We start from the raw sequence: 23,450 nt of genomic DNA on the forward strand, positions 1-23,450 counted from the left end.
CTACATTTAGCCAAGATTTCTTCCCACGTACAAACCCTGTGATGATATATTCTGTGATCAACTATCGATTATATCATGTGTCTTGGCATGCTTCCCCATACACGTCCCTGATGCGATTATCGCAGTATGCACGTTGCAGTGGGCGAACGCACGTGCACGTTGCGGACGAATAGATTAACTGCTCTAATTTCCCAACTAAACGTCATGGTTGAGAAGAGAACGCGCGTTGCAAGTGTTGAGCAGATGTAATTCGTTGCAGATTAATGGGGTGCAGGGACAGTGTGGGCTCGGGCGTGTTACAGTAGGCACGTCTTTGTTTTTTTGTTTTTTTTTTTAAATTCAACACACTCGTTAGAAAGTAGTACTTTGAAGAGTGGGTTTGCGCGTGGAAACTCGTCATTCATAAACAAAGGTCAGCATCCTGGCACGATCCAGTGCAGTTCAGCTGCGGCTATGCGTTTCTCTAGGTGCCTGTAGGCACGTCGTCTCGTCGAGCGACATTAAATTTAACACAGGTCTGCCTACACAAGCATAATAATTATACACAGCATCATCTTCGAGTTGTAATTTCTTTGGAGACTTGACTTTCGGTTCCATTTCAGCGGGATGAATCGTTGTTGTTGGATAATTCGAAGCGCGGCTAGAAAGGTGTTTATGTGACCGGTTTCGCCGACATTTGGTAAACAATGGAGAAATTTGAGGAAGTCGAATGACACGCGAAGAAAAAACTTTGCGACGACATTTTGGTGGTTGAAAATAAGCGACGAGTAAATTTCTCTTTCGGTCGGATATGGAAATGGGTTCATGTGTTGGGTAGGTTGAATTTATGAGAGAGAATCTACGACCTTTCCATGTTGATAATTGGAAAACTATATAAGCTTGTCTAAGAAGTCTTTGAGAAAAGTTGATATAAGATTATAAACAATCGCAGTGAAGAAGTCTGACTAGGGTTACTTTTTTACAGGAATCTAAAAGCATGCCGCAAACAATTTGAACGACTCGAAGTTAATTCTTATCTGAATGAAAAATATTTCGAACGTACGTAAAGCCGCCAAGTACCAAATTTGACTCACAGAGAAAACGCACGAAACTTTTATCGCCAATCTCAGTCGAGAAATCAGTAAAGAATGCTAGACGTTACGATCTCCTAGCAATCAAGGTCACGGGGTTGAGGAAAAGTTATTTTTAACCGTTGATCAGATTAGAAAAACCATAAATATACGGCATGTTCACCCTAAATTCCGCATGAAAAACATTCAGAATAATTTGATTTTATCCACCATAAGTAATGGAATATCGTAAAAATCGGTAATTCATTCTTTTTCCCAAAAATCAACTTCACTCGCTCGAATAAATACCTTTTTTTCATCGCCAAGTATCACTATATTTTTTTCTCTCAACTATCAGTGTTTTGAGAGTTCTTAGTCAACTTTCAATTCCAAATATTTGAACTTTAGTCAGTCATGATTTTTCGAGTAGAATTAACCATTTTCCGGCATACTGTTGTTTTACGAATCATTTTTTTACATCCAAATTTCAGTTAAGGATAACTGCTTCGCCTTGAAATATGATAGTTAAAGAGTATCCCAGAAATTTTTCAAGTCATTTAAATTGACATCTCCGTTTATACGCAATTATTTTTGACATGGGTTCTCCACTGTCTCCAGTGTGACACCAGTGTCGTACACAACGTCAGGGCTAAGTACAAATTATTCAAAGCAAAAAAAACATACGGGTCTAATTTCCAGCCGCGTCGTCATTACTGTTAAAACTATCAGCAATGCGTGGTCAACGCCCGTACAAACTCAAGCATCTCTCAAATGCCAAAGATTATTTCTCCTTTTGTAGTACTTAATATTCTATCGGGGTACACAATAAATTGAACGACACACCTTCAGCTACGTCATCCGCTTGTCGCGATTTGCTTCGCAACGCAGGATATACCGGTGCGTATAAATAATTTTTACACAGTTACAAGCATGCTTGTCTACATGCAGCGGGCATTTCATACGCGAGAAATTAGCAGTCCCGGGGTAGGTATGTGTTAAAATGTTATTCTCGGGGAGTGACACTCGCACAACGAGTGTCCGAGGAGTGCGTATAGATTACGATCACCTCACTTGAGTCGCAGTAGGTAGGGTTGATTTTACCAACTCTACCTCTACATCGTTATGCTGTGCACAACTCGAGTCTCGGCCCGCCTGTGATAATTAAATACAGGTAGTTTCAGGGTGAACCGGTAAGTACGAGTCTAACGCCAATTGCTTTACTCTGCTTTGCACGGCCATTTGCATACCTCGACTCGGACTTGGGCGAAAGACCTGCGTAAGCATGTGTGGTTACAAATGTAAGACTGCTCATCGAAAAGCAATTCCTCGAAGCAAAAAGCTTCAATTCGAAAGAAGACGGAACACACACACACACACACACACGTGCCCATTGTCGGAAGTTAGTATGAGCTGAGTGGTTTTTCAATGAACGGAAGAACCTGATACCTGAAATATTAAGGATCCATTTTCTGGATCCATCTCCCAGGGATCGAGTGAAATATACATGAGTGAGTGTATTAAACAATTTGCCTGAGATATCAAGACTAAATCATCTCAAGATTCCAAATCTATGCTTCAAGAGAGACTCCAAGCTTTGGAAAAAATCGTCACTTGTATAAATTAAACTCACTTGAGAAATATAAATCTTAGACTCCTACGACTCGATAGATTCTGCAAGGAGAACTCAATCTACCCGTTACTCAACTGACAGAAATTAAAGCTTAGGTACTTCATATAGCTTTAAATATCAACACTTTTCGCGAACAAGCTGTAGGTTACTTTCTAACGGAGCAACACCTTTAGGTGAATTTAATATACAGATCTTACGAACGAATAATTACGTGAAGATACTTTCAGATTTTGTACCAGAACGAGACCAATTAATCGATCAAAACCTTTCGTGTGAAATACGGTTAAGCCTCTTTTCATTTAAAACGACGTGTGCTAGTGAATCGGACTGGCTTACGATTCTGGGAAGAATCACAAAATATATATGCTTCTATACTATTGCAAGAATATCACATGTAACGAGTGTAAAACCGGTGGGACTTAACCGTTAAACCGAAAAGAAAAGGAAAAAAGTGTGATGAAATATAAAGATAATAATGCGTTGAGGAAAGCATTAATGCACAGGAGAAAGCGCACGAATCGATAAAAATGAAAAATAAAAGTCGAAGAACAGTCCGAGTGAACGAAGAAAATGGGTATTCCGTAACAATAATCGATTTCACGGAGAAAAGGTGCGGCTTGGTTTAATGCCGTCATGCAGCCAACAAACAGACGAGGATATAAACGAGGAAAAGGAGAAGAAAAAGATTAACGATAACAATAAAAATCAAAGGACTTACGAGCGGACAAACTAACGGCACGACGTACTTTCTGCATTACTTGAATACACTCTGCTACAGACTCATAGACAATTGGCAATTGTAATAACGATAACGAGAATGATAATCGACAAGTTAGACTACGTAGCATCTGGATAACGCAATTAGTCTTCGCTTCGTTACACCCGGTCTAGTTTGAAGGCTTTCGTTTCAATGTGTTTAGTAGGTACAGAGAATTCAATGTAAAAAGAATCGTTCGGATAAATATACCAGATGTATTATTTCTTCCATTTTACACGTTGATAGTCCTGAGAGAGAAAGAGTAATATTTTTTTTCTCAATGTTATAAACGATTTGTTACAGATATTCCGTTAAGCTGCAAATTTATGCATCATTTTCATCAATCGACTGTACTGAACGATAATCTTGTGTTTTTCATTTTAATCAAAAAGTGACAAATTTTCCCGAAAAACATACTGCCAACATTTTTAATTGACAATTTTTCCGTTTCCTACTCGAAAAAAATAACTGCCATATATTTTTGAAACACTCTGAAGGATGGTGAAGAAAAAACTTGAAACAATCACACAAAAAAGACGGTCAACCGTTTGGAATCAGTTTTTGTAACGATTTCAGGCAGCTCTTTTCTGGTTTTCTCATATCTAACAATAAGATGCTTGGCATTGAAAGATTCTTGTCACGTTGCAGATTCCACTGTAAACGGAAACGGATTTACCAATTCCAAATATTCGAGACACTGGATCTATAAGAATCGTTTTCGAACCAGAATCAAATCTCAACTTCATTTTAACCGGTTGACTATTTTGAATAACTCTGATATTTCTCGATGGATTTGGACGAAAATTGGTACATTAACATTTGGGGGATCACTAAATCCAAATTTGAAAACAAAATTGAAAAATTTAATATGAGGGGTTCAAAATGTCGGCTTCAAATACCGGTAATTACGACTAGGCCTCAGCAACATTGTACAAAAAAGTCAAGTAGTCGGATAAGTCTTTCGAAACTTGTTAGTTGGGGATTATTGGGATCGCTGATGATAAATCCGTCATCAGAATTGAAGCATCTATAGGTACACCAAATTTCGAGTTTAAATATGACAACAAGATTCATAACGCGGCTGAAAATTTACGTCGACTCACCCCTATTTTAACCCTCAGGATGCAAATTCAAAAAATAAGTTCCGGCACAACGTCAGGGATTAAAAAAAAAAAAAAACCCAAGTACAAATTTCGATGTAATTTGGTCGGTCGTATGTGGCTACCAGTCTTGGCATGAAGAGTGGAAGAACTCGTACCAGTCAGCCGGTTAATTTGTTGCAGGATATAGTCTGTGCACGTTTCCCAGAGCACCAAAACAGGAGATAGGCTTACGACTAGTGCAAGCCCACTGCAACAGAGTCAAGTGGAAGACTGAAAACACTTGAAGGTTTGCCCACGCAATGATAATATTTGACGCGTAGGTCGGCGGGGCCTCGGACACTTGATCCGTGGCCATAGCACCGCAACAACCATGGAGCAGCACACCTGTTACCAAAGTTATTGAGAAACGCGTCGTCGCGCCCACAGCTCACGATCAGAAACATGCGCATTCATGGTTCTGTTCTCGTCCCGAGGTGTTATGAAGGAACATGCGTGAATATGTCAGGGAAAATCGAGTAACGCCATTTGCTGAGGTCAGGTATCGTCCAATGTTGGGTAAAATATTCGGTTATCGAGTGTTTCCCACGCTGAAGAAGTACACTCTAATATTTTATCCAGAGACCCGAGTGCCTGTAGTTCACTGATCCAAGCGAGCTTGTTTTCAAGATTTTACAATCGAACGTAGGCGATAATTTTGGAGACTGATTGACAAATTCTCTGCACTGAGAGAAATTTTTAGTTCCAGTTACCGCTCAGTTCTTAACTATTTTCATTTTTTACTACAATCGAAAAATATAGTTCTAGGTAGAAAATGAAAATTAGTTTTCTAGCTGTTACAGGAAAGTCTAGTATCCGTTGTCACGGTGGAAAATCGTAAATTATTTTTTTCTAAAACACCCTATTGTGTACATACATACTCAAATGATGGATAACTGAATGCTCGTTCATTTTGTGTTGACAGTTTTTTTAATCAAGATATCAATCCCGAGACACTCCCGAAAAATCATGGTACACAAATACTTAACGTGAAACGGATAACAAATAATCTTAACTATGTAGTTCAAGTATACCGAAAGCACTCGATATCGTAGTACGTGGGGTTCCTGCTGCAACAATTACTTTTTGATTTTTGAAGGTCAAAACGGTCGTGACAATCGGAGAGAGAGTCACCCAGAAACAAGATTAGAGTAGTATTTTTCTCAAAAATTCAACAATGCTTGGTTCCCTTGATTGTGGTCTGGAATATATAATACTACCGAAACCTGTTTAATTGTAAGTTTGACCCTCTCAATTTCCGAATCCCGAGTAGCGCGCACCCTGTTGCACCTTCGCTGTCTCACACTAAGCCCGAAGACAGATGGTCAGGAAATGAAATTCAAGATATTCAAATTCCCTGAATTCGGTCTCGTGAACGGATAATAATTTATTGCGAACAATTTTAGAACTCAGTGTATAGGGTATACACTTGAATTTTCAAACTGTAGAACTGCTTCGACGAAGCGATAAGTCCGTACTTGACAGAGAAACGTCAAAGAGAGTTGTATTCAATTTTCCAGGAAACTGATTTCCACAATCTTGAAGTCGAACTTCAGACTCCTAATACTCTGATATCAAATAATAATTGATACAATGTAACGGGACTGCCTCTAGAAATTTCTGGCACTGAGTTTATGATGGAGCGTTGGCTGAAGTTGAGGGTCTTTTTCAAAGTACTATGGAAAGTTCTGACAAACTTGAGAATCTTTTTCAAATCCATTCACCCTGGACTGCGATTAACATAGGGCTAGATCTGGAACCATCGGAGGATTTCAGGTTCGGAACTATTGAGATTAAAAATTCTTTTCCCGACATGTGTCGGGCTTGTTAACAAATTAATTATTTACGTAGCTTTCGACAAAGTTTTACCGGAAAAATGCTACTTTTCTTAACATTGGTATAGTCGCAGTTATTTATTTACTCTACAATGGAATGTCAAAGTTGCCCTCCTGATATATAACTTGTGTAACATTCGTCTAAATTGAATGAGAAACTCCGAAACACAGAACAATGACCGTAAATTCTTATTCAACGGAAGCCCCGCCAATTACCGAAGGGATTGTGTAAACCGAGTGCTTTGAAACGTGCAAAATCTTTCCCTCTCCCAAGCTCCTCGACAGATTTCTTGATATTCATTTGACCAATCATCGATAAGATATTTGACATTGTAAACGATTGATTATTAGATTTTCACAATAAATCATTTCAAGAAACTGGTCAACTTGTCAAATCATTCACCTCTTTGCTGAACCTCGAATAAAAATGCGACTCACCTACATCGCGTTGGCATTATTTATACATATAAAGTACCTGAAAGATGCAAGACGAAGAGTGGAGCAGTACGTGGGATCGTCACTACATAACAATTTCTCACGGTTCTTTCCGCACGTTTCCTTAGCAAATTTTCGTCTCCTCAAGGACGAGATTGCTTTTAGTGGATCGTCGCCACTCTTCACCGCGATGCTGTCCTTCATGGACCCCGTACATGCATCAGTCTGCGTATTCGTTGACGGTCACGTTACTGATCACCGTCAAATGCTCGAGACTCAAGGGAAGTTGTGTTCATCGTTTTGCGCGATGCTCCTCGCAGAGTAAATAACTTCTTGAGTTTCTGGGCGAGGCCTTTCGGTCCACGGCTTAAAGACCGTGCAAATGGCTGACCATTGATATATGTTGAGTGGGAATTGAAAAGGCTCGGTATCAGCTGCGACTGGACATTAATGAGGATTTCTAACCCTGGATGTCCCGACGTAGGGCTCCGTTTCACCGTGCGGAACAAGCATCGTAGGATCGCTCGGATGGAAATGAGGACTGCATGAACGCGCGAGAAATATGTGCAACACCAGATTATTGCCTCACGCCGTTGGATCGGATGCCACACCTGATTGCTAGTCGCTTGTACTTATACGCTGCACGCACTGCAGGTGAGCAGAATAAGAGTTGTTCAAGAATTTGTTCGCTGCTAATACGGGGATGTTCGAAACCGCGTTAAATTTAATTGGATAGCTTTCGGAATAAATACGCGAGCCGGCTGGTTGGAGTAAAAGAACACCTTGTAAAGGATGTGAGAATTTACTGTAGGATACGCTTCCAACATCATTTTATCACTTTTACCATTTCCACCGTTAAATCGCACTGGAACAATCATGTTACATATTTTTTTTTGCCGAACGTTGATTTCACAGAATCGATTTTATCCTCTTCGTTTTTTAATATTTTGCTTGCAGTTTCAGATCACGCTGCCTGTTCGAAATATTTATCGTCAGATGAGAATCGATAAGTAGATATTATGCCAAGCATATGAAATCACGTAGACTTCTATGGGATGAAATTCCGGATTATTTGAAAATATAATATGTCATTCTTTGGCATATTTGAAGAGGCCCTCATTTTAGGATCTAGCCATGAAAAAATGTCCACAGCTGGTATAATTATACTTAATGTTCCCCCTAACATATCGTTTTTAAAACGATAACTTTTCAACTTTATTCAGGCATGTAAATATGAAAAGAATTAACTGATTCGGTTGATATTGTTACAAGTCGTGTGAAATTTCACAAGCTTTTAAAGAATTCAAACATATTATATAATAGCAAAGAACCAAAGGAGATCTTTAAGACGATGTTGAAATATTTAACTTTGTCGAAAACATTACATCTTTACGAAAGTTTTTTCACTTGCAATATATGTATAAGGAAACCTTTATTCGCACCGAGTGACAATATGCCGGATTTCCCTGTACTGTTACTATTTAACCCCATAAACACCGTGAGAAAACTTCTTAGCGGTAGTTTGGATAAAACCAGTAAGTAAAGTATCCAAATGCAAAGCACGCCAACTCGAAAAAATTTCCAACTACTGCACGTATCGCGAGCTAAAATTCTTCAGATTCCTCGTATGAAAGGTGAGAAAAAACAAACGTGGACTTCGTACTGCGACAGTATTCCGTATAAATCCTCGCTAAATTATCACATTCGAATATAGCGGCCTGCTTTTACGCGCGTTCATATGGGCAGTAAGCTGCGGTTTGAGGGTACAGTCAACACCAGAACCACGAGCAGCAACAGCTGCACAAAAGGTTTTCTAAAATACAATGCAAATAGAAGGTGGTTAACCTTGGAAGCGGACACCACCTACCTCTGCAGGCTCTGCACGTACATTACACAATCTGACTTCCTCCCTTCCAATCTTTCCATGCATTTTATCAAAGTTCGAATTTACTTATACGTCGCAATTATAATAGCACCGTATTTTCATTTTCAACAAAAACGAGAAATAATCAATTCAGCTGAGAAATAGCCGGGCTGATATTAACGTTTCGACTGTTGAGATACTTTTGAAAGTGATTCAGTATCCAATTCATTAGCAAGTGTAAAATTTGAAACTGCATCAGCACAGTCAACATATTTAAATTACGTTGCGGTTTAATATCAACGCTTGGAAACTGAGCAATATTTAATATACTCATAATGCTTCACCATGAATTAAAGCTAAACAAATTTCCAGTTACGCGACTGAAATCGAATGAATGAATAAGTGGTCGATGTGATTGTTATGTAATGCGTCGGACCGCTGAATACTTCGAATGTTTAATCAATTAAGCCAAATGAATTTCATAGATTTTATACATCCCACTACTGACTCATTACATTTTCGTAAAAATAAGAACTTGCAGAAAACCAAGAACGAAAAGCCATATTGTAAAACAGGGAGGCCATCGGTTGTCTTTATTACAGATTTGACAATTGGCTATGTTTCTGGATGAAAGACAGTCACACAAAAAATCATACCAGGTGTTCAGATTAAGTTGCCGAAGGTAAAGATGATACCGTTAGAAACGTAAGACATGAGGGCACAAAATCTGCCGAGATGATAATTTTTTGCTCATAGTTAGTTCAAGTATAGTCATTTCATACGACAAGCATTTTCCTAGAATTCGACATAAAGGTATATTACTATTAATTAGCTAGACATTTAATTATTCGCGTTGGAATTGGATTCATTTGTCCAACCAAAAATATTCACAATCTCTCTTATGCGCGTATAAAATTTATGTAGATTAATACATTCGCCGTGAAAATAAACCGAACCGCAAATCATTCTAAAAATTGTCGCTTTAAAAAGCGTAGCAAGAATTTAAAGTAATATTACTCTTTTCACATGAAACAAATCTTTCATGGGTTACATCGTTCATTAACATACAATTACTTTTTAGGTAAAATATTACACTATTTGAAGTATAATACGTGAATCCTAATAGCAAGAATGACGTTAACTTTGGAAAAAATCAAATGTTGGTCCAAAGAAAAAAAAAGAAATCTGTTTTTACAGAATCTTAGCGGTTAAGCGAAAAAGTGAATTGCCTTGTAACGTTACAATTATGCAATTATGACTCGTCTATACATCATTTGGTACATTTGGCGGCGATAATCGCGATTGCGGCACAGCGAGATCTGAGATAACAAACCAATTTCAATGTATGTTTGGTGCAAGTGTTAACGAATGTAAGCTTTGTGTTTTACACCTTGGTGAAGTAATGTGAGAAGTAGCAACTCGCACCAAGTGAAACACCCTACTTACCATGGGTGTAAACGTGGATAAAACCAACTAGTGTTGGCATGCTCGATGCTCATACCAGAAACTCGCGTACCTACTTCGAACCTACGGAAGTTCTTGCCGCTTGTATGAGGTTTATCACAACAAGTCGCTATGTTACGTGTGAATAGGAGTTCCCGCAACAGGCGTTCACAGCCTGGTACAAGTGCATAATACAAAGTCTAGCCTCTTGGCTGACCTCCGAGGGATTCTGTTGTTTGTACAAGAGTATACCTCGTGCTCGTATGCACGCCGGTTTCCAGTGCAGCAGTAAATGATAATAGTTAAAATAATAAGTATATCGTGGGAATCGAGTAAAACGCATCTTATACTGCACATTTGGAACTTACCGCACGTTATTATCCGTACACTGTAGTTCTGTGAAGCACGAACTTTGATTACCGTCCGTGGCTTTTCTATGAGCTATTCTCTTTGGTCATTAAAAATAACTCCGAGTAAGTAATGACCGATACAACAACGAAAGTGGTATTTCAGCCTTCTGCTCTTTTGCCTCCAGCTTAGGTTCACTTTAGTAAACGTATCTTCTCGTATCGTAATCTTTCAAGTATTTTACCAGAACAGGACTTGAGTTTAAATAACCGTTCAACGACCAATCTTCTCGGAAGATTGTGGCATTAGATATCTTGATGTGTAGTTCGGGCATGACTGCAACAAAACTTTTAGAATTATGATAGGGAGAGTTTGTTGAGAACCTCTAATTAAGTAAACTTGGAAAGAATTTTTCTACCTAAGATTCGAGACTGGAAGAATTACGCTCACAGGATACATTTTGAATCGAACATTACCGTCGTCACATCGCTTAAAACGCGCAAAGCACCGCTAATAGGATCTACGCGCAATAAAGTACTGCAAAGTTAAGGGAAACGTGACGATTTGATATCGTTACAACGAAGAGAGTACGTATCTTGCACGGTTCGCCAGGCCCGACAAACGCCTTAAGGCGATCCATGATGTGAGCTTACTGCTTCAGCGTTGAGAGACCGAAAAATGAACAACACACATGTACCTAACAATAACCAGTTGCATTACTTGTACAAGCCATTATGCATTGTCCACCAAATATTTTTGCCCATGAGATCTTCGAGCTCTGGTAAACTGCATTGTCTGTTCCTCCTTGGTTTGTCTTTCACTAATGGTGAACGACGGTTCTCTCTTTAGTACGCACGGTGGTCTATCAATAGTGTTTGCAAGCAATAGTCAATATCTTGTAGAAACTATAAGCTTGTAATTTTCGCATCATCGAAAAACTTGGATTGGAGTTAAGAGCGTTTAAAATGTCTATGAAAAAACGAGATCACTCATCGCTAAGAGAAGGCGGTTTCGAAAACGACTCATCAAGAAGTTGGCTCTCGAGGTGTGGAACCAACGACGAAGTTATTGGCATATGGGCATTACCTCGGGCATCTAGACAGCGTAAAAGTCTTTTGAACATTGACTCTAATAAACGCGGAGGAGATGAACTAACGTATGCTGGTCAGTACCTCGTCAGTAACTACTTACTCCAGCATTCATTGCGGTAGCACCATTGAGGGACTACTTTTTCATCTTTCTTTTCTTCGTGCTCTCCGTTACAAGCTATGTCGTCACTCTTGCAGATATTTTGCAATGCGGAGCCCACACAAGAGTCATTGGCCGGTGGATTGGATCATAACGCTAACCAGTGGGTAAATAAAAAATTGCAGACTTAAGTTCTTTGCATAATATTATGTGCCTTATCGAATGGTAGAAACTCGAAAAATAACAATCGGACTCTGTCAAGCGTTTTAAGGTTACCCCGAAGCTTGGACACTGAGCCATTGAGCATTATGACTCGCTTCATCAGTTCAATCTACCAAGAGTATCGGTATCAATATCAGCATCGGTTCCTTATCAGACAGAGATGTTGTGGTGTAGAACAATGCACCGTGAAATTTGATTAAAAGTAGTAGTGAATTCATATCTTGCCCTTGGGGTGGTTGGATAAGCCTTTAATCACTATCGTACAACAAAGTTTGACCGAAATAATTGTAGCATCCGATGGAATTTATTCGGGCTAGACTTTTCAGACGGATACTTGTAACATACACAAGTTCGAACAGGGACTGGTGTTAGCTGCCAGTTAACAGGGTCTATGGCAAGTGCTTTTTAACCAACCGACAATCTTCTATGTCGTTTTCCTGGAGCCCGAGAGGAGAGCAATTAAGAGATCGATTTATGGATCGCGCAAATCGTTACACACCGGACATCAGAGCTGCCCGCACTTTTAATGACGTACTAGCAGGCGCACATGCCGATGATACACAGCCGTATCTACCTTGGCACGACCTAACCCAACTGGTACGGCTTCGCTTTACTAATGATTTCTCTCTGAAGGATGTTTTTAGCATTTTTTCAGCGTTGAGTAGACTGGCTTGTCGGTAAAAAAAAAAAATGGATTGCTGCTTCTGGTTGTGCTAGTCGTATAATGTGTTCATAGCAAATGTATGGTAAATCTGTGTACGAGTATAGGCAATGCACACAGGATTAACTTGGCTTAAGATGCAAAGTTTTCGGTTAACGATATTTGACGATTGGGAGCGATGATGGCATGAACGAAGTCCGTAATGGGATGATAATTTATACAAAACGTCCTAGATAAGTCTATTTATTATCCACTCATATAATTTCTAGTCAGCTCATGTGAACTTTAAATCATACCTTAAGGTATTATCAGGCAAAGCAATCACTGACTGATAATTGACCTCTAGCTGACACAACTTATAACGTGTGTGAGTTGCTGAATTGTGAGATGATGATTGAAATGAAGAACCGTCATCAGCGGTCATCTTGGAAGAATTTAAACATGGCCTCTAGTCCTGTTTCCCAAATAATTTCAATCACGGGTAGGAATGACAAGCTTCTAGTGGAAGAAAATCCAATTGCAAATAAATTTCATTTCATGCTTCAGTGACAACGTCAGAATTTCATTTTTCAATTGCTCGATCAGACATCCCTTGAACTCCCCAAAGACACCCAGACGTCCATCCGCAAAGGCACGTCGAAGGTAATTCTGAAAACCTTGAAATATCGAAATCCAGCAAAAGCTTATCGTTTCATTTTTAGAGTGATTATTGTAACTTCCCATTTCAATGTAACTTCCTTTCTCAAAGGGATTTTTCCGATTCCATTCTGAAACTGCGCAGCTTTTCTAAGTATAGAACTGACTTCATTTTGGGTTTTATTGGTCACCTGCTTTTTGAATGATTTGAATAACTGTAAAAAAAAAGTAAAAAATTTAATTTGTTATTGTTTCACGGTTTCGAAACGCATACCGACGTGAAATTCTCCGGCTGGCGGCATTAAGATCACCCAAATTAACGATGAACTTGTTTAAAGTCTTCTAGATTCTGAGCTAGCCGTATAATTCGAGTTTATGGGTCGATCACATCAGAAACTTCAAGTTCTTGAATAGCGTGGTACGTAATAAACTTCCCTCGTGTATAGAGGTAAAATTTTCGGTGTTAAAATTGGAGATTTTGCGACGCTACATCCTTTGTCTTATCATTTTTATTGGACTCCTGTGGTGCTGAAATTTCGATTCATCGAAGTGCAATGAGCTACAATGTTCATGGAGTAGGTACAGCAGCACGTCATTACATTGATGCAGATGAACACAAGTTCCTCCAAGTCATAACTATTTAATATATTTCCTACCGTAGCCCAAGCTAATCCAACGCATTTTGATCTATGAACATAATCGTTCACTCAAACGCGATGCACGAAAAATTAATCGAAGGAGTTTAATGCAACTGCGGCAGAATCCACTTTCACGTGGCTGTAGGTCGATGAAGATTGCTCTTAATAAGTAGCCTTCTTTCAACGCGGTTGCAGCTCCGATAACTCAATTTTCAAGAGAGAGTGCAAGTCTGAATTTCTCTTACGGCGTAGAACATCTTGAGCCAAGACACGATATCTATATCCTCCATGGCTCCATTCCCATTGAAATAACCGTTAATGCTACAATTTGACATCATTCATGGGTCTCACTGCTCGCAGAATCGTAGCAAGACAATAATGATGAGGTTGGAATTCAGTGCCACGCGACCATGGAAAACAAAGAAGCGAGTGATTGAATAGAACGTGGATTTTTTACCCGTCTTCTCAGATCGTTAAGTACCTCTATAGCTGCATGGATTGCCGTTACAGGCGCAAGAAGTCCCGAGATCTTAAGAGATAGTGTCGATTTTACCGTCGCTGTGGTCACGTGAAACGGTCGTAATGTTGGCTCACGGTTTCGCTCCTCTGCCCCTTCATCCGGACGAGTAGCTTTTCTTCCGAACCGGTTGAATCTTGAGAAGAGTACACAAGCTCTTGCGCTGGTTCTTTTCTTTTTAAATAAAGCCGTACAAACACGTTCGGAATAATTTTGGCGGTGAACCGCGTCCGGTCAAGAGTTCAACTGTCACTAATAATAATTTCTACTCCGTGAAGACTGTTCGAGGTGCCACGATCATAGAATCAGTTGTTCAGTTGGTCGAGCAGCACCGTCCGAGAACATTTAAATCATAAGTATGTTATATTGTGTTACATGTTTCGAAGTATTCAATGTTTTCAACGAATGATTTTTTAGTACTTGCGATGATATGTTACAGTAGGTACTTGTGTCATTGCTATTAAGTAACGAGTAATTTGAAAAACCTGATGCAGTAGAAGCTTATGGATGATCCAAATTCATAGTTTTTCAAAAATTTTCCGTTGGTCTTTTTATCTTCAACGCGACTTATCAGTTTTCCGATTTAAGACTTCCCCACCCCCAACCATTCACTATAAAGCAACCTTCGGATTCTATAAGAGTTGAAACCTATGTTTATAGTATTCCAAATTAAGAGAACTTGGATGACTGTTTGTTGAATAGAATCACGGTTAGTCGTAGTTCTTTAACCTGAACTTGAAGCATCGTCGTGGCTAATAATAGTCAAAGCGACCATATTTAGAGCGGTAGCACCGTCTCTATTCGTTGTTAAGGTTTCCTCGATTTACACAAAGACCATTTGGAGCGAGTTCATACTGAAAGATGCATACTGTTCGTGGATAATCGCGGTATGTAAGTACAGCCGGATAGAAATTTCAACGATATAGAGAGAGTAGAAGAGTAGAGTACATTATAGCCACATCCCTGTAGCTCATAAATTATCAAAAGAAAATTCTTCTACTTTGCTACGCGAGTCTCTGAGATTTCGGTGTTGGTGCAGTGTACGTTCATTCGAGTCTGAAACAGGGGTAAGGTTTAATTTCGTGGAAACGATTTGAATAAAGCACGCCTCAAGTGCAGCATCTCCAACCGGGCAGTCAAGCAAACTTGATCTCAGCTCGTTTGTTTGAACTCGCGAAACTGCTTCGACACACATTACGCTCAACATTCGTCCGTCACTTCGAGCGAGGGACCACCCACTATGACTCATGTAGTACAGTGGAATTATCATTTTAGGATGATAGCGGTTGATGCTTCCGTAGTTTTGTTTTTTTATAACCTTCCGTGTTGTGTGTGTATATGTAGATTTAATACAGGGTGACAAAACAACATCTTAGAAAACTCGACTTAGACAAAAAACGCTGCCTTTGTGTATCTTGAGAACTCGTATGTGACAGGAATTGATTAATGCTAATGTAGAACAGGTTGATCGCGCAGGTACATGGCTCACATAATAATTAAGTCACGTGGTTCCCGTGGAAGAGCAACTGATTGCTGCAACTCTGTAATCTTGACGACTGTGTCTCAAAAGCATGATCAAAACACGGCATGACACCGAACATTTGCACTCTGCACCTAATACGATTAAGGGGAAGGTTCGTTGGACTTTGTAACTATGAGAAATAGCGGTGCTAGAGGGTTAATTATTGGTTTTTTTTTTTTGTTTTCCTCCTGAACGCCAAGGATCCTCAACTAAGGCTCTACAACAGTTTCACAAATTCTATCTCTCGAGAGAATGAAGATATCGTCGAGCTTATGCACAATTTTTTAGATAGTAAGTTTTTCATGTATGTGTAAAAATTGGGAGCCCTGGAAAACAATAACCGGCTACGGGGGTTTGATTTTTTTTATAAAAAATTTCATTTCTGACGCTGAAAATATCTTTTTTGTGATCGCACGGAGTTGTGTTTTCTCTTTCATACATAACTTTGCATGAAAATATTACTCCGTAATTACGAAGTTTTTTTTAGATTATTTATAGTTATATATATTTGTAATTCACCTACTTCATACATATTTTCTATCAAATACTGCATTATGAATTATAAATAATCCACCAAATGTTTCGTAATTTTTTTTTTCAACCGCAAAGTCCTATTTCGACACGAAATCATGTATGAAAACAGAAGCATAAGTCGATGCGACCACGAAAAAGTTTTTTTTTTTTTACCCTCGAAAACGAAATTTTACACCGAAAAATCGAAATGCTTTGGCCGGTAATTGTTTCTCATGGCTATTGATTTTTTTACATGTACGAAAACTTAGTCTCCAAAAAATTGAAAGTTGGTTTGATGATATTTTCATTCGCTCGTAAGATAGAATTTGTGAAACTGTTATAGATTTGAACAAATTTTCAGCTGTCATAGAGGATCCTTAACGATCGCAAGTGACTCCAAGGAAAAAAAAATCATGAACCTTTTAAAAAGTGCACCGAACCTTTATCTTAAAGATATAAAATATTGTATCGAGCACAATACTTCTGAATTTAATTGACGCTTTGTCAGGTCATTTCCGAGTACAATTCATTTAAAATGTTGTTCACGAATTCGAAGCATCGTAGTTACACAAGAAATGTGAAATACGGGCGGTAGGAACAAAAAACGCATTGAATCAGGAACAGTATTGTGAGTTTTAACGTTATTTTCATATAAAACTTCTTTCTGCAACCGAAGTACTTCCACGTAATATTTTCACCTTTGGCATTTATAATTCCTTTTCAACCGGTATTTAGTTGTGAAAAGAGAAGGAGTAGGACAGAGGAAATGAAAAAAAAAATAGAAAAATAAAAGTAACGAATCAAAGTTCTCTTCGCAGTTGTCCTCGATATACTTTCGAACGCCACGATCTAGTCGAAGCTTCGATCTTGAGTTGCGATCGCTGCTGACAATGAGATCACGTTTCTTGCGTAATAGGCTTCGTACGTTACGAGTTAATTTGACACGTTCGTGATTTTCAAAGAGTGCCTCAAACCCGTCGGATAATTTTTATTAAAAATCGTTGTGAAGCGATCATGTTACGATCATTAAACGTCGTCCATATACCAGCGTTAAATCCTTGAAACAAACTCGTTAAAAAATTTGCCGTTTCAATTCGCGTCCAACTTAATTTGGGTAGCTGTTCAATCGGTTTCGCTGACCCTGAGAATTAATCGCCGGCAATTATTTATAAATTCGTGCTAACCTAACTGCCGCATTGAAAGTTTGACGAGGCGACCAATTGGATGTTGCTGTTCGAACGTTGTGCACTGCATATTATTACGTACACGTTGAATGTATAAACGAAGAAACGAGTATCGGTATCCACGGTTGAAAATATTGCAGAAATTGCGACGTCATTTTTATTAATAACTTTCTCTTGTTTAATGGAGAAACCCAACCGGCTTCCATGGATCAGACTGGGTCCCATTCTTTCGATCACGGATCGTATTACGCTTCCCGATACACTCTACCTCCTACTTCACGCCCGGTATTAGCAGGTAGGTATACAGTACGTATGCGTACCAAAATACATTTACAATACATGCATAAATAGCTGTCCACGTCAGCAAGTAACAAGCAAACACGATGTGGGGATACAAAGAATTTTATGACTCAGTAGGCACCTGTTTTGTTTGCTATCAAATTACCACCTCTGTGTACGTATAAAGTATTTTACGCATCTTTTATTACGCTGGAAGGTGAACGAAAAACTGCAATGGAGATCTGTCATCTCTTCATTTTTCACAGCCCATCGTTAATTCCATGTATTGTGTAAATCGTATTTTTTAAATATGACGAGAGGTCAAGTGAGTTTTAGGCAGTGCGAAAGTTTTGTATTTAAACAAAGGATTCAAAAAAGATTATTACACTATGCATTAATATCGTTCTCACGTAATTATGTAATCACAACGATAGTCAAGAGATCGTGAATTTCCTACAACATTCATAAAATTGTAATATTGAGGGTAATCGAACTGACAACCGCCCTAAACGTTCAATTGAAACTTGTAACTTATTTTCAAAAACTCCCAACACTTCACTGAAATTCATGAAGATATAGCTAGAATTTTTCATTTCTCTACCTTTTAGCTTGCTATTCACCAAAAAATCGAAAACTGATCATAATGTGGATCTTCCTTTAACTATCGTAAATTGAAATAACGAAAATCCCACAGAAACGGAAGTTATTACCTGAGTAAAATTGCATCTTCCACCATACTTGAAGTGATTTTTTTACAGTGCCAGAGAGAGATATTCCATTCGTTAAACTCAATCTGGAAAACTCTTTGAAATTGACTCATAATTTACTGTAACAATTCACAATGTAATTGATAAAGGGAGAAGAACTGCAGCGAATCCCATCAACAGAAACTCCAATATGTATCAAGAAAAATTAGTTAATATATTTTTCCATCCAGTGCTACGTAACGTGGATTGGGAAGAATACATTTTCTCTTGAATCTAATCGCTGTTGCCCAAAAAAGGGGAAAAAAATCTCATAAATCAAAAAGCGACTCGTGATAATCGATATGCATGTAAAGTATTAGTGGAAACACGGCTTAAAAATCCGACAAAAATCTGGAAAATGTTCGCAGCATCGCTTAATTTGAAACAATGATTCACACAGCCATCCATTGCACTTATCTGCAGGCATGTACATAACCGAGCTGCTGAGCTGCTGACTCGCAGAAGCCAGCTGGCATACGTGAAGATTTTTCCCTTCACGTCTACTGGAATAGGCGGTGAAAACGGGAACGGGAGATTGATCGATTTATTATCTAACGCGTACATCACGTAGTCCGGAGCCGCAAATTAGACGTGATTGCTTGGAAGAAAAGGAAAGGAAAAAACCTTGAAAATAGTTACGTTGAAATTACCTCTCAGGATTCATCGAAGAGATCCGCAGCAATTTCTGCAGTGCGGTAAGACTACTTGGGCTGTTACAAGACATTGTGGAAATATTTCTACCGATCCAGGATCGCGGTGGAATCTTATTCATAGTCAACTCAACAGTGCAGACTGCGTAAATGTACCCACGTAAAAGGCTTGGTAATGGCAAACGCCAACCGCGTTTCGTGAAATAATTCACACAACCCGCGAGGCTTCGAGAAAAACGGTTTCGTGAAACTTTCAAATCGGCCGGGAGCCCGATTTTAAATACTGCGTATCCCTCTGCTTCGCGAATTCCTTAGTAAATACCCGTGCCTACACTGAGAAAAATTTCATTTGTTACAGTAACTGGAAAAATTCAGTAAAAGAGGTATCGTTAAAAAAACTGTTTGAATATTGTTGGAATTACGAAAAACGAGGCACGCCTAACCATTTTGCGCTATTGTCGATCCTTTTCCGGTAATTGCAACGGAAAATCAGTTTCTTCGGTTTGCTCTACTTTTTTAGTTAAATAAGGCTTTAACGTCAATTTATCGTTGCACAAGCATTAAATTTTCGCAACAGTTACAAGAAAATATAGTAACAGTGATCCCAATGAGAAAGAATATTAACGGATACTAGAGTTTCCGGTAACAGCTAGAAAACTAATTTTCCTTTTCTACCTAGAACTATATTTTTCGATTGTGGTAGAAAATGAAAATAGTTAAAGACTGAGCGGTAACAAGAACTAAAAAATTCTCTCAGTGTAAGTGTAATTGCGTGATTCTACGGTCAGCTGCTTAGTGCGTTTAATTTCGCATCGTTATTCCTTCCACGAACGTCGCAAACGACGGGGTGATGATTGTAAGGACGGTGAGCTGTTTACCCGGTCGATACACACGAGTGGCTCGGAAAATTTCAATTAACATGTACAGTTGCGCGGATCTTTGGATCGTTGGAACTGCAGACATCGTTCCATTAGAAATGATAACGGCTACGAAATGCGGAATCGGAGCATGAATTGATTACTCCAATTTATTCCCCGAATTCGACACTCCACATTCACTCGATCGATTTGATCGTTTTTCTACAGGAAGGCATTCAAGTCACGACCCCAGCAATTTTCGGTTCGTGATTTCTCGCGGTACAGGTAAAAATAAAGTCAGTTAGACCGTAAAAGTTGATTCATTCTTAGTGATTAGTGTCTTTTTTTTTTACACGTATTGTTCTAGTCTAATACACGAGTATTTCCAAAAATCACGAGCGAGAAAAAATGTATGGTTATCGAGGAATCTAAAAAACGAAGTGTTTCTGAATATCTGCTATCATTTTTCAACGGTCTTAATATAATTTTTTTTTTTGAATATTACGACTTCAGAATTTCTTTTAAAACTGAAACATTTCCCGGAACAATTTTTTTGTTTTCATTCTTTCATCCAAGCTGCAGTTTTCGAGTTATACTTTTTCATACATTTTATCGACTGCTAAGATCCAAACCTTTTCAAATAAAGATCTGCAAAAAATCATACATCCTCTAATAAATTGAACAAAAAAAAAAGATTCCACAACGTTTGAATCGCAGTCAGGTGAGTCAGGTCGATTAAATGTGTAAATCTCCCGTGTGGCTATGGAATCTCTTTCTGCCACAATCCGATTCTTCACACCGCGGTAAAATTTTCCTCGGTTCTGTCACCATTCGATTCACAGCATGCCATTTGCAGCTACAATTCACCTGCAGAAGTCCCAGAGCGATTCGACACGCGCAGAGGTCGGTTTTTACTCGATCCGCCCCTTCATCTGCTAGCAAAACTGTTACCGCGTATTAAATTGAAAGGTTGCATATGCCACACAGAATTGGTTGGCAAAAACGACGAGTTGAATTACAGCTTACCGTGTGCCATGACCATCGTATTATAGTCAAGAATTTTTTTCACCAGATGCAAACACATGTTTGAAATTTTGTAAATGTCGGCACTCTCAGTAAGAAATACAAGTTTTAGGTGAAAATGATTCAACTGAGAAACTGAAATTTAATAATTCAGCATCTCTACGAAGTCTTAATCAAAGTTGAGCTTTACTCAAGTTTCTGATATATGTTTCGCGATCAGAGTTTTTCACATTATTTGCACTCGTTTTATTCAAAATTCTTGTAAGATGAAAGTGGCGCAACTTTTAGAGAATCTTACCGATAGCTTGACGCTTATATTTTCATACATATTTGTACACAGTTTTAAAACAGAAGAAGAAAGAAACAGGATCGTTTACTACCGGAAATCGTCGAACTCAAGGAGCCTTGCTTTCACATTCTGAATCGAAATCTCGCAAGTGTTAGAAGCAAACAATCTCAGAATCTATTCAACTATCTTTACGATTATCGGTATAGATTGCAAAATTCAGAACGAACAGAGAAGCATACTCTAAGGCATAACAGCAATTGGCGGTCGGATCGAAAATTTACAAACTGTTCGCAGTCCATTTCTGACATTCTCAAAGCCTTTCGAAATTTCAGAAGTTGAATAAAAAAGCCTAAAGGGACAAAATTTCCAGCATTCGAGTGATTGAACCCTACGTAACGAACATCCATTGCACCTCACCGTATAATGAGAGCTGTTCATAAATGATTTTGCCTTATCATTTACCCCTGGGAGTAAAAGGGGCGGAGTCGAGAGACGCGATGTTCGAGATACGAGCAGCATGAACATGCAGGTCTGCACACGTGCCAAGTGTCGAGCAGGATTCAATGAGCGATCGCTGGATTGAAATATCGGATAACATTTAATCATGACTTTCTTTCGTCACGGTGGTCGCACAAAAATTTGCCGAGTGTTCGAACCGACGATTTCTGTAGCATAATCAATGCAAAAATTATTACACCGGTCAACACGGATTTTGAGTCTGCTTTCTAGACGTAAACTTTTGATTTCTTCCGCGTAACTAATAGAAGAATAAATAGTTTTTTTAAATAAAGTTTGTTTGTGTAGAAATTGGAACGATATGTCAGATTTTTAAGAAAATTACCCATTTGCTCAAACATTTATTTGCAACAATTCAACAAACTTTTGAATCAATCTTATTTAAAAATTTAAATACGAAACTGAAGTTCGTTCAATTGTTATTCACAGTAAATGTTTGAGAAAAAAGGTAATTTTTTTAAGAATCTGATATGTCGTTCTGATTTATAGAAAAGCAAACTTTATCTAATAAATATATTGTTTTATTCTGTTAGCTGCCTGGAAGAAGTGAAATCTTGACATCTAGAATCTAGATTCAAAAATCGTGTTGACCAGTGTTATTTATCAACGTAAAAAAGACAAAAGCAAACCTTATAAGTAATAAATGAAGATGTTGGTTATTATTCGATGTGTAGAATCAAAATTTGCTCATTTAAATATAAACTAAAAAACAAGTGTGTTCTTGCCAACCTGTGTTATTATACCTACCCACATGTTAATGCGTTATTAGATAAACTGACCTGCGTTACGTTCATTTGAATTTGAGAAAATTGGTGAACAAAAACTAGTAGCAGTAGACCAGGAATAACTTTGGAAAATTCTCTGATGTTTTAAAAAAGTGTAAGGAAAAAGGGCATAGGAGTGAGAAAAGTTTTTTCCGTTGGAAAGTTGGTCCAGTTATAAATTATATAATTGTGTGAATAAATTTGAATATCCCTTTACTAATTTTATACGTTGAAATAAATGGCAGGTACGGGACTCTGATAAGATCATGATGTTGGTGACACTTGCGAAACGTTATGTACTTCGAAATCACCAAACAACCTCTGTTGCTCGTATTCTAAAGTAAAAATTAAATATGTTTTTTAGCTGTAGTAAAAATGATGGAAACTTTTCATAACGAAATATATTTCAGTCACCGAGTACTAAAATGTGTCTTTACAACAGTAAATTCATCATTAGTTGCAGACTCGAACCAATTGAAACGACGAGTTCAGTCACTCCCTAAAATGACTCGATATTATATTCCGTATTGACGTTGTACGTAGGCAGTTCAAAATAACAGAAACATCCTTGCAAATATCGCTTCCAAGACTTTTATCAACATTATTATCTGTTTTCTGGCTAAAATATCGACAATGAGTGTGGAAACGAGTTTGTCAAAGTTGGTAGAGAAAGAGAAAAAAACACGATGGTTCCTGTTGGTACCTGCGATGAATTAAAAAGGAAACTTTGGCTCCTTTGAATTCT

The 23,450-nt window shown here is 38.4% G+C and overlaps 1 protein-coding gene across 5 annotated transcripts in view; it reads right to left on the reverse strand.

Annotated features, from left to right (window-relative positions):
* Positions 1 to 23,450, reverse strand: part of LOC107227616 (cadherin-99C) — a 113,612-nt gene that overhangs the window by 52,485 nt on the left and 37,677 nt on the right. The gene's annotated exons all lie outside the window — the stretch shown is intronic.

The sequence above is a fragment of the Neodiprion lecontei genome, chromosome 1 (assembly GCF_021901455.1).
Source record: "Neodiprion lecontei isolate iyNeoLeco1 chromosome 1, iyNeoLeco1.1, whole genome shotgun sequence".
Classification (NCBI taxonomy): Eukaryota; Metazoa; Arthropoda; class Insecta; order Hymenoptera; family Diprionidae; genus Neodiprion; species Neodiprion lecontei.